We start from the raw sequence: 13,377 nt of genomic DNA, 5'->3' as shown, positions 1-13,377 counted from the left end.
ATTCAAACCAGCTTTAATAGAAAGTGTTAAGTATTCCTATGAATGTGGAAGAGAACTTTATCCCTACTAGTTTATGAAAGGATGGAAGGTGAAACAAGAAAAAAGTACAGTGTAATCATCAAGCTGAAACTCTGATCTGACTTATTTCAAGCAGCACAAAGATTTTAAAAACCAGCAAGAGCTATGGAAGAACAGGTTATTGCTTGACCTCAGACACTCATGAACATTTCCAAACACAGGCATAGCTAATGCAAAGGAACCCTATAGGTGTTTCCATGTACACTTAACTTGCATAACTCTGAAAAGCCTACTCAAATCACTAATACTTATTCACAATTACTAATGAACAGTCAGTCCAGCATTGCTTTTAGAGTAAAACATGCAGCTCCTGTTTCCAACAAGAGGAAACCAGCCTTCACATTTCAAACTGAGAGCCTGAATGGTTTGAGTGACATCCAGATTAATGAATATGAAGTTCATGGAAATATCAGTTGAAAACAGACAGAATAACATCTGCAATTTGTTTCCTAAACACTTTTAAATTAAAAATATCCCAAAGCTGAAACTTGAGTACCCATTTCAGCAGGTCAGTATCATACCAGTATCATACTGGTGTATACGTAAAAATAAAATAAAGTCTTAATCAAGGCCTTAAAATTTGTCTTGTTTCTGTAGTTGTATAGTAATTGTTTTTTATATATATAGCTACATTCAGATCTCGACAACTAAAGCTTGAGACAAAGGCCTCTTTAGCAGAAGAGCCCTTAATTAGCCTAGTGGCATACTTGTCTAAATCTCTCCTGTTATTACAGTGAACGCTGTGGTTACAAGGGGCACGAAGCATGCAAAGCTCAGGCTGCTTTTCCATATTGCTTTCCATTTGATTTAAATCCATACTGCCACTAAAAGGTGTGGTCCTGTGGCCTCCAGCTGTACGAATCCACGGACACCCTTATGCTGGCATGGGAGTTCGTGCCCTAACTCAGAGAGGATTACTCACCCAGACAAAAATTAACAATGTGAAGGAAGTGGAGTAGGAGACAATTACTCCTCATGGCATGGACAAACTTACAGAAGTGAAGGCAAAAAGGAGCAAGGAGAACGTGCTGCCAGGGTGGGAAAAGGGAGGAAGGGCTGAACAATTGTGTTTGGGTACAGTCAGATTTAGACTGCCTCAATCTCACTGACAAGTTGCTCTCTGAGGCCATAGGCCCCTTGCTATCTTTTATTTCTTCCCATTAGAATAACAATACAGAGCTCAGTGGTCAGATTTGGTCAAGTCCTTTGACAAACTTCTACAAGCACAATTTGGACTCCTGCAATATCCTGTTCTGATTATGCACCCCTATGTATTTATCTCCTTTTAGTTATAAAAAAGGATATACACATGGGAAGTTTATATATATGTATCTTTTTATTCCTTCCTATATATTTGCCTTCCACATAGGAAATGCAAGGCAGCCATGTTCATGAAATTGCCCTTGATCCCTACACTTCAAATTTTATGCTGTTTTACAGTGGATGGACAAAATTTATTTCTGGATAATCACAAGGACATAGATGACATATACCTCCCTTTTCTCCCCCACCCCACCACCCCCTGCTTTTTTTTCCTTTTTCCTCTTTTTTTTCCCCCTCCTTTTTAACAAATTGGATCATCTCATTTGCAGATAAAGGGAAGAAAACCAAAACAGATACACTCCTAATGTGTGCAATAATGATAGCACATACCAAAAAAGACAGAATCTACTAAACATTTCCCTTAATGAAAATATTAGATCATTAGACCAGTTCTGATTTGGTTGTGTTCTTTTTTCTCAATAATGAATCATGTTCTTACTTGCCTTACTATGTTTTCATTTTCTGATTATTAATTAAAATACAGATAAAAGGGTTTCATTCTAAAATACACTACTTACAAGAATAAAAATAATAGCAACAACAATTTCGAAAAAGGTCAGAAAATTAAAGTCTTCATAGCTGAGAATAAAATTTTATTATTATACAGACTACACAGAGATTTTTGAGAATCCTTTTTTTCTTTATTCACAGGCATGTTAATTAGAAACAATTTGCATCAAATATTGAGAAAGTTAATGAAATGCAGTGGTGACAAGTTCAAGCAGGGAATGGTTGTAATATTGATTCTATTACTGAACACAAACTAAAGCAAAAAAAAAAAAAAAAAAAAAAAAAGCCTGACCCAGATGCTGCTGGACAGGTGGTGTTGGTGGTTAATCCATGCAAACTCCCATCTGTACAGTGCACTTGAAAGGGACTTTTTTTATCTGACATAAATCCCCGGGAACTAAAGCAAAAAAAAAAAAAAAAAAAAAAAAAGCCTGCTGCTGAACTTAAGTTACAAAAGGAATCACATAAAACCTCACCATTTGCTTTGCAAACGCTAGGCTGCAGGTCTTAAAAGAGGGCCAGCAGCTCCTATTAACTTTCATGTTCTGAAAAATCAGTCTCTGAGTGATCTTATATTATGTGAAAATGCATTACATAATAAAACTCCTTCTGGTAATATTAAGTCAAACAACTCAACATGAATTTTTTGGATTAGGGAAGGTAAGCCTGAAGAAAAAGGAAAATGTAAATAGGAGAGGCTGATTTTTTTTTCCCCCCCTTCATTGTAGTGTATTGTACTTGCACATTGGTTCAGAATGCCTGACAAGCTGTAACTTCTGCATGAAAAAATATCACAAAATCTAGGCAGGCAAAGCAAATCAAGTATGAAATGTCACTTCTAGCCTGAGTTCAGGATATTAAACCACTTTAAAAAAATTAAAATATTTAAGTTTATGGTAGCAGTGTTTGAAAAGCTGTTACTGTAACACACAACAAAAAACAGTCAGTATGTTTTAATAAGTGAGATATGAAAGGACAGCCACCTAATAAACTTCTTACCACGTCATAGTGGTAGTGGTGCAAGATGGATTAAGATCACATATGCAGTCTTTTCCAGTCATTTTGAGGTTGTATGCTTAATCTGACACTTGTCTTTTCATCCCTCATGATAAACTTAAAACTACCCTAAGGGGAATGAACTCGAACAGTGTCCAGAGCTCAATACAAGGGCTGTTTGTTCTGCTTCCAAGATGTCTCCAAAAGTATGGCTCAAAACAGATTATGTGGTCTTTGCAAACTGGTGAAATAATAAAAATATTATCTACTACTGAAACATTAACTAGATCGGTCTGTAAATATTTCCATTTGCAATCATTGTGAAGAGCTGGGATTTCTGAATTTATTTTTTTTTCTAACTGAGCCTATCCAAAACCCCGGCTTGACCCAAAGCATTCAATCTTTGCTTAGATCACTAAGAAGATTAGAGGCTGTTTCCATCCACATTTAGGGTTCACAGGAAAAAAGGCATTATGTAAATATCATAGCCTTGCCAGCTCCTCCAACTTCATCCTCAGTTGACTAGGAAACAGGGTGCACCAAGCCAAAGCAGTGCTAACAGGAATCACAATTTAACCATCTGAAGAGATCAAACAGCATTTCTTGCATTTGTTTGAATATATTCCAGCAAGGCCTCCATAAAGTTACAAAAAATACAACTAAGCTAAGTTTTGCAAAACCATTTTGGCTAGATATATACTGGAAACTTCATCAAAACACCTGGACTGCTGGAATCAAGGTTTCAGAAGACAAAAAGTGTTTCCACTTGTAATTATCTTGGGCAGAGGGCCTGTATGAATGCACTACAAAGAAGAAAAGGATTTCTTTTTCCCATGGGCCACAAAGACAGGCCATTGATATTATGCAAAACATATTACCAGCCTGCAAATGCCAGGCTTGTTAAGTGTTTTGAAAGCCTTGGAGTATTAACAAAGACTTAAAAGATGTACTTTTTCTTAAGCAACAAGAAGAAATTACTTTAACCAACAGATCACTGAACATGCAAGTGTACTAGGTATTTGCTTCTTCCTTTGCAGTATGGTACTGCAACAGGTTCACAAAATAAAACTCAACTTGAGATGCCTTTTCAAGTCAAGGCTATTTTCTGAAAAATTTTATATCCATGAAAATAAACTAGAGTTTATGATTAGGCTTTTGTTTTCATATATATCCTTCTTCATATGAATATGAACTTCAAGGAGCCATATGCCTTACCAGAGAAATCTTACCAAGACAATACCTGCATATTTGTAAAATTCAACCAAGCATGTTGCTTGAATTGCCAGAATGATCTTGAGGGATGGGATGTTCACAGGAATAAGTGTTTTGTTTCTGCCTGCTAGGACCAGCCCTGTGCCTATACCCACAACTTAGGCAAAGTACAAGTTTTGAGGTGGCTTTCACAACACCTTGGAGCCATTTGGAGCCATGGGAGCTCTGAAGTGCTTCCCAGCACTTCAGAGCTGCTCTCTCAGACATTCCAGGCAGAGATTTACCCCTGGTTCTGCTACTTGTAACTGCAGTGGACCAAGGACTGCCTGATCCCTCTGATAAGGATGTTAGGGGAATACTACTGAATAAAGACTGCAGTAAAAAAAGGGATGGGAGCAGACTTAGCTATTAATTCACTAACTAAATTAACAGAAAATATAGGAAGTATTCACAAAAAGTGACTCTTCACCTGCAAAGTTTTGTAACTTTTTAACTGATATTTTAGATGATCTTGTGCAAGTGCCATGGAATAGCCAATTGCTTGACATGTGCGCTCCTAGTTAATTTTGCACGCCTCAAGGAAAAGGTAGGTTTTGTGGAAATTGAAGCAAATTGCTAGTGCCAAGCACATCTACCTTGGTATTTCAGTGTTCTCCAACACTCTGGTAAGGCCTTCCCTTGTGCTGGTATTGGTTGTTTTGATAATCGCTTTGGGGTGGACAACGGAAGTACTACACAGTTCTGTACTTTCACAGTTTCCAAATTTAATGTTTTAAGTGATCCTCCCCATAAAATGATTTAATAAATAATAAATTTTCTTTACTGATTTTCCTTTCTAGTATAAAACTGTAAATGCAGCAGCAAAGCTATTGCATTTAGCAATAATGGGTATAATTTGAAGAAATAGTGGCCTTGGTTATTTCTCTCTTTCACGACTGTGAAAAGGACACAACAAGGAAGCTGCTGAACTTAAAGCCAAAACTGCAAATGGAAATTGGATGATGCAAGGACTGAAAACACTGCTTTGCATAGGATCTTGATCCTTAAAGAAATGTCCACTTGTCTGTATCAGATAATCGTTACTGTCATCTCTAACTACCCTCTGCTTTGCAAAGTCTAAGGATTAAAGGCTTTGAGAAAATTATTTATATATATATGCTGAAATGTCAGACAGGAATGGACTAACAAATGTTTACAAATGCCCTCCTGAGTCAAAACTTCAGACAGCTTGGAAGTAAAATTGAAAGACACTTGTCATGTGGGTAGACTGCGCTGGAAAATGCTGTTGTGAGATTTCATACGCTGTCATTGCTTTAGAAACACAAAGCGAAACACACGGATCCAAAATGTCGAGGATGAAACTGGTGCACAGTTAAGGACTCCCTTCCACTATTTGCTCCTGAACAGAATATCTGTCCTAACTCTGTTTCCTTCAGGTATCAATTGCATTGAGGTGCTGAGCACCATGACTCATTTTCTTTCTTAAAATCTTAACACGACGCTACTATTTGAAGAGTCTTAACTACTATTCCATGCCATTAGACTGAATTTAAGCAGAATCTTGATAAAGAATCTTGATAAAATTTCAATACACGGCATCTGCAAGACTAAAATCTCACTGAACTGTCTCACCTAAAAACTTGAACCTTACCCAGCAACAGACAATTAAAAGTGAAGATAATTTGTAATCTGTTACATTTATATGATACCATCTTTAGGTAAATGAGTCTTACAAATACTTAACACCATTACAAACACTTTTGAAAGTACTTAAAACTTAGACTTGTGTTAGGAAAAGGAAAGCAAACTCCATTATATGTTACTGACTACATCTCAATTTTTAAGCCAAATCCCATATTTTTCATGCTCAGTGAACCCTATTCTCACTCTTTATTAGCTTTCTAAGAATGAAGGAAGACTTTGTCTATTTTAAAACAGCTTTTAAATGAAAGTCAACCTATGTTTTTTGACACAATGATTATTTCCACTGAACATTTTGATATTAAGTTTTCAATGACTATTTTTATGTGCTAGTGCAGACTTCTTGACAAAGCTGCATTTGTATAAATTTTCATTTCTACTTGAAAGCTACGAGGGTATTTTCACCCCCCAAATACAGCCTCCCGCATACAGCTGTTTCTGGATTATGTGTTAGGTGTATTGTTACACTGTCTTTGCACAGTGGACTAATAACATCCTGCTTCTCAAAGAGACTTGTTTCAAAAGAGCCAATTAAGTGAAAACCAATTCTGCATTCTCTCTTAGTTTCAGAGAAACTGTGCTCTGTTGTTTCTTAGCAGAATAATGGAGGAATTAATAATATAAATATGCAGTAATCTGAATTTGCTAGTTCTCGTTCTTTGACTATTCAGTGGAACATCAATGGGATTATTCATGGGTAAGGGAGAAAACCTACCATTTATATTTTCCCACTTTTTTTTTACATGAAATGTCAATCCCTGCAACATTTAGCAAAACCACTAGGTACCCTGTCAGCAACAATTGTTTTCTAAAGCTCTCTGCTTCACAAGTAGACAAGAGTTCATTGGGCAGCTCATCTGTACCACTCACACATCTGCATTTCATGCCAGAGCAGCAGAGTGAAGGATGAGAAGAAAGTATCTGGGTAAGAAAACCAGCTTCAAAAGCAGAGTAGAGGCGTAGATGGGAAAACATGATAAAACTGGATAATTAAAGGAGAAGGGGAGTGGCTGTGCATATTCACAAGCTACCTGTAGTTATTTAGCTAATAGCCCATTAAGCTGTGGAGCCACCCTTCATATTATTAAATAGTTTAGGCCTGAACAACTGCTAGCAAAGAGCTGCACCCCTGTAGTGCCATTTTCTATGTTTGTCTACCATGTTGCTCAGGCCCTCCTTAGGGCTAGAGGGTGCCTTCTACTACTACAGAATTACTGCTTCTGTCAGGAGAAGAGACAAGAGTTGGTTTTGTACAAGGATGCTTGGCATACGAAGCAGAGAATGAGGCAGGATGGAAACCCTTCTTTCTTCCCCTCTCCCCAAGACCCCACACAAGCAGGTAAAGCACTAATTACACCCAGGATGATGCTTGAAGAAAACCAGAGTATTAAAAAAAAAAAAAACAGTAGAAAAGAGTGAAGTTTTCAAACAGTTTAAATGAGAAAACAATTTTATCAAAAGGTACCACAAAATGTGGGGGAATGACCCTCAAATCAGAAACCAAATCACACTGACACACTTAGAAAAGTAAAGAGAGAGTACTGCAGAAGAGAGGCTGTATCTCTCAGCTTTTGAATAATGCCCATCAATCTCATCACTACACAGTTCAGATGCTTGTATACTTTCTAACTGAGAGACAATATATTAATGTTAGGCAGTTTATTCATGAGCCACTTAAAATGCAATTAAAATATATCAACTAAAATAAAAACATGCACTTTCCATAGCAGCAATTTACAGTTCACATACAAAGCTTTAAAGTATGTGTATGTATGTGTGGGAAGCTTGTTTGTTTTTATGTAAAGTGCAGAAACTTCTCTCAGTGGGCATAATAATAATAATAATAATAATTTGCTTTCATGTTTTGTCCTGAAGCATGACTTTTTTATTCCTATCCAAAAAACAGATTTCCAGCCACATAACCAAACAGCCAGCATTACTAAGCATAACAAGCTTTTAAACTTCACTCCCTATGAAAAAAATTGAGTACCTTCTAACCAGTCTCATTTTGCTTCCATTAGACCTCAATGTGTGGAAGGCTCTTCTACTCCTTCAAGCATGCCTACTCCTTATTTGTAGTACCTTTGACAGGGAAATCAGGTCTTGGAACCCTGATTACATGAAAAAGGCCTACAGAAAAATTCTTTCTCTTCTTCTTCCAGGCAAGTATGCTTAACACTTCTCTCTTAAAATTTATAGCCACTGAATCAACATTGCAATTGTCTTATCAAGCATATCAGTTACATAAATGTTAAACATGCTATTCTAAGATAGGTATGAACAAAATTATTTAACCAACAATTTATTAATTAAATTGATTAAATAATTTTGATTCAAATACATATCCTTGCTTATTCAATAAGAATAGATATCCAATAAAGCAGAACTTTAAAGGTGTTATTTTCTCCTCAGTTCTCTCTGTTTGTAGTAGTGATGCCCGTTTTTGTCCTTTTCCTTACACACACTTCATTCCTAGAACTTTTCTCCAGTACAGCAATTACTAGAAATTGAATTACCTGGAGCCAATGACTTTGACATACTCCCTGTACATAGGTGGGATTAACCACCTGTAGGGACTGCAGATGGTGTTTATAGTGCCCTGAATGCTCAGAGGCTCAAAGGAAAGACAACTTTGCTGCTTCACTTTGCCTCCATGTATTTCTTGTCATCGGCAGCAACAGGAGTAAAAGCACCACTCTGTCAAGTATTCAAGGCTGGTTCCTGTATCCCAAACTGTGCTGAGTCTGCTTTGTGGGGGCTGTAGTTGTGCTGCTGGGGCTCTGTCAAAGCCTTGCAGTCCATGCCTGAACATATTCTTTGTTCCTTGTGATATTAGGAATTATGAATTTTATTTTCATCACTGAAGGTGAGGTCAATGCAAAGCCCACTGGTCAGGAATCTTTTTTGATATGGAAAATAAAAAAAATTCTGGATCAAAGCCATCACTGACCAAATCACACATGATGCTACAGCATATTTTTCCCTGCTCTGTTGGTCCATTTGCACGTCTATCTGCTCAAAAGATCTTGGTCTCAATATGAACATTTAGGATGGACAGCTGTAGTGAATTATTAAGCATCTTAAAATAATTGATAGTTTTCTTGAAATCTTAGGTCCTGAACTCATAGGAATATATACAAAATACAATCCTCTTTATTTCTAAGTAGGGGACTGTGAAGATTTGAGTACATTTTAAAGGCTAACCTCTTGCTGCAATCTTAAAATATATTCATTTTCTCACGTCATGACTTCTTGGAGGGGAGAGCAATGAATCTTTGCTTCCAAAAGAGATGAACAACACAGACCTCACCATAAGATGGGAACCCAAAGATGGAGAGCAGGAGAGATTGTCTCTTGCTAATAAAGAGGATACAGGAACATTTATTCCTCCTCCTTATGGCTTGGCTGTTCTTTCTAACAATTATTTTGTTTTTTTCAAAATATGCTACTTGTAGAAATAGCCCAACCCATGCACCTGACTGCAGAACCAAACACAGTTTGTTATATTTTCAAATAAACCTCCTTGTACTTTGAAATGCTGAGCATTCTTTTGGAAATGAATTTACTTGCGCGCTCAGAAAAAGATGCATTGGAAACATATATATAGTTTAAAGTATTTGAAGAATCTTTCCAACACTTATTACTTTGCTTTTAATTTGCATAAAATAATTTTGCACTTTAGGTTATTTCAACCATATCAGATAAGTCTTACCACTCTTATCTGTGAAGGAACCTTGTAGAAACAAGTATGTTCCTTACTAAAAGGGATGTGTCCTCAACAGAGAATAGTTCAGGGAAAAAAAACAGGAAAAAAAACCCAACAATAAAAAAACCCCCCACACCACAACCCAGCTACCAGCCACCTCTTCATCAATATCTCATTATCTGAAGGGAAAAACAGAAAATGGAGGTAGGCAAACCATTTTTCTAGTTCTCCAGCCAAGTGCTGCATGACTGCTTTGTTTTCAAACACAGCCCTCAAAATAATTAAACTATTTTGTGCCAAGTACTCTAAGGACCTGCACCATGAGTAATTATTTACCTGTTCTCAGTTACACATCATGAAAGATATATCTCTACAAGTCAGGCAGGAACTCCCAGCTCAGTTCTTCAACTTCAAAGCTACCTTTAAAATCCCTGGCACTTGCAGAGGCATCTACTACAAGTTCATAGAAATAGATGCCTTTACATGATAAGTCTATCAATGCCTTCTAAAGCAGAAATATAAAGGGAATTATATCTCTGGAAGGTAATTAATACTGTAGTGACCTGAGTCCATGGAGAGTAAGGTTATCAAAAGGGTGATCATGGTAGAGCACTCTCCTCCATGTTCTCAAAGACCAATTGTTACTCTTGGACAACTCTTTTCTACGCTAACATTTTGCATGATAAAACCACTTTTGAAGGCTGAAACTCAGAGCAGCTATATTTTTAAAAGCCAGGACTTCACAGTAAAGTACAGTAACTAGAAATGGAGGTATATACATCTATTTCAAGTATTGCTACTTTCAGAAATATGAAAGACAGTTTAACATCAACTTCATATAGAAATTTATAGCAATGGTTAAAGGGACATACCTAAGACATTGGAAAAGTGCCTCAACTAGAGTTAATCAACAGCTCTGAACCGAATTTAGGATATACCATCACATCTATCAAGGGTCTGGTGTGAAACTGATGAGTGTTAAAGCTTACAGATTGTTCTGCCAACAAAGATAACTTAAAACATCACTCTTGTCAAAAAGCACAAAACTGTTTCTGAAGTACTTTTTGCCAGTATCCTTAAGTACACATCAGTGTCCCACAAGAAAGACAGCTTTAAGAAGAATCTGGGGGAGGCAGGGAAGACAAGGGAGGATCAGTTCCCTCAAACTCTGCATGACACCAGCAAGGAGCTGCCAAGAAACCACTCTGCTTGCAGCACCTTCATTAAAAGGCCTAGATAGCTGCCAAATTACCCTCAAAGAGAGGTTATCTTTATCTGCCAGAGTGGTAAAGAAAATTAATAATCCTTTTATTGTGGTAAGCATGTAAGACAAAGGAGGTTTGTGGGGGGTGTCTAGTTATCTTGCTGATTATCTCCCCTCAGCTGCTCGATGCCCTGCACAAGTAATACCTGTCCAGAGATTACAAACCTCCTGAGTTTCACCTTCACAACAGCAAGTGAACAGAACAACAGAAACACCTGTCCTGTCTTACCTGCTCACTTGACCATAGAGCCAAGCTGAAGGCAGATGGGTGCCACCCATCCCCTGGCCACCAGGAGAGCACCTGGAAGGAGCAGGCATGTTCTCTCTCCAAGGTAGGAATGCAAGCCCAAATTGTAGTGTTTCAAGGTAAGGTTTTTGTGACTTTTAAGGATTTTTGGTACAGACAGATTTCAGCATTTCTGCTGAAGGACCAAGCTGCACAAGACCAAGTGTCTCTGGCAACCAGACTTCACTGGAAAGTCCCCAGCAAAGTGCCTTGGCACCAAAGACAGTAGGCACCATTACCAGTTCAAAAAATTGTAATAAACACTCTCCTTTGCTCATCAGCACACTCGAATGTGAAAAGGACTGACATCACCCTTTTACAAGGAGCACACTGGTTACTTTCAAAGTGAAGCTGACCACATGTTGACCTCCAGTTACACTGCCCAGAATGAAAAATCAGGACAACTGTTTAAGACACCAAATGACATCACTTTAACTAATGAAACCTGTCTATCAACATAATTCACTTAAACACTTGTCACGTTCAAAGCTGCTTTAAAGTTACTTTGAAAGGATTTATGTGAACTGTCCCCAGCTTTCTTCATCAATCTAAGGTACAAGAATCCCTTCACTTTCTGTATGGGTTTATAAGAAATTAAACACAAGGGCAAATGCAAGGACAAAATTAACTTACTGAGTATTTTTATTTCCAAATGTGTGTTGCCTAGAAAATATATTCCTTATTTTTTTTTTTACCACTGAGCCATTAAAAATAGTTCTAAGTGTGACGCACTGCTTCTGTCCAGACATGAAAAGACTTAATAAATTTTGCTGACACTGGCCTGGATTTAGTTTTTTCTTTTTTGGTTTTTTTTTTTAATATCAAATGCTACCACCAAAGATTTAAAAAATAATCAACAAACCCTAGAGCTCACTTTTTTCACTTAGCACTTATGTTTTTAAACATCACCTTACAATCTTTCCTTTTCAAAATATGGATTGAGGATAGTGATGTCTTACAACTACCTATGTGACTATATGACTGCATAAAATATATATATGGGGGCTTGTTACAAACAATATGATATAATGGACTGGTACATGTGAATTGATGAGAAGAGACCAGTTCATAAAAAGATTTGGCTTCATGAAAATTTGCTGATTTAAAGCAAGTGTTGGTCTTAATGCTCACATCAAGAAATCTTGGCATGCTAAAAAGAAAAAACAAATACAATTGCTCATTAGGACCTTCTTGTCCCAACTCCAAGCCTGCTTTGTCCTAAGAGAAAGCAAAAAACCCCAAACCTAGCCAACCTGCCCTAAAAATCCCAACCATACAACTCTCTTTTGGCTTAAATCACCCAAAGTATCATGTTCTTCCCTGCCAACATGAGTGCAATAACTACAAAACAAATGCCTGTTTTTTCTAGTGTTTAAATCAAGATTCTCTGAGATAAATAGATAAATAACAACAAAACAAAGGGGTTTGTTCTCTCTTCAGCACAGAGGCAATAAAATGCCTGTTTTCCACTCACCCAAGCTTCTGAATAAAATCTTCCCAGTGCTTTCTTTACAGGCTTTACACAAAGCAAACCGAGAGTGGTATATGAAGCTCTGCCACCGTGTGCACCTGCCTGCCCTTAGCACAATCCCCGAGCTCCCTGTCCTTGCCAATCCCTCAGCTAAATATTCTTCCCAAGAAGGTTTAGTTTGGGTCTCCAAACAACAACTCCTCGTGGCTGTTACTAAGTGCTGCCAGTTTGCTTTGCCTCCTCACATAAAATCCCCGAATTCCCATGCCTGCTACCTTTCTGCAGCATCTCGGCTGCCTTACACCTTCCCTTCTGAAAATGCTCTGCCAAGCTCAGTAGATTCAAGGAGTTTATCTCTCAGGACCACTTGATTCAGCTGCACAGATCACTGTGAGTTATCAGAAAGGCTGCTAGGTTAAAATACTTAAATCATTCTTCACAATTCCGCACACCTGACTCACATATGCAGAAGCTTTGGAATGTATGGCCCAAAGTCTGCAGAGGCAAACCTGAAACTACATGAGAAGTGCCCTGAAGCCATCACCCAGAAGAATACTGCTTTTCCCATTGTGTTATTTCATTAAAAACAGTTACAAATCCAACACTTAAAACACACTCAGGGCCATGCATCCTGCAGACAATAATCCTTTGGAAGCTACCTCTCAGGAGTGCTTCAGTTACAATACTACTTAAGGATGTTGGAAGTACATGTTTTAAACAAAAACCTACTGTAAAAAACCTTTTAGTAAAAAATGCAAAACATGCCCTGTCTTCAGACCAATCTTTGGGATAAATATGATATCCTGCCTTTTAGATGTGGATCTTCAGGG

The 13,377-nt window shown here is 37.6% G+C and overlaps 1 protein-coding gene across 1 annotated transcript in view; it reads right to left on the bottom strand.

Moving 5' to 3' along the window:
• Positions 1–13,377, bottom strand: part of SPIRE1 (spire type actin nucleation factor 1) — a 128,192-nt gene that overhangs the window by 50,621 nt on the left and 64,194 nt on the right.

This window comes from Parus major, chromosome 2 (assembly GCF_001522545.3).
Source record: "Parus major isolate Abel chromosome 2, Parus_major1.1, whole genome shotgun sequence".
NCBI classification, from domain to species: Eukaryota; Metazoa; Chordata; class Aves; order Passeriformes; family Paridae; genus Parus; species Parus major.
Note: the sequence above shows the minus strand (reverse complement) of the source record. Positions and strands in the feature narration are given on the sequence as shown.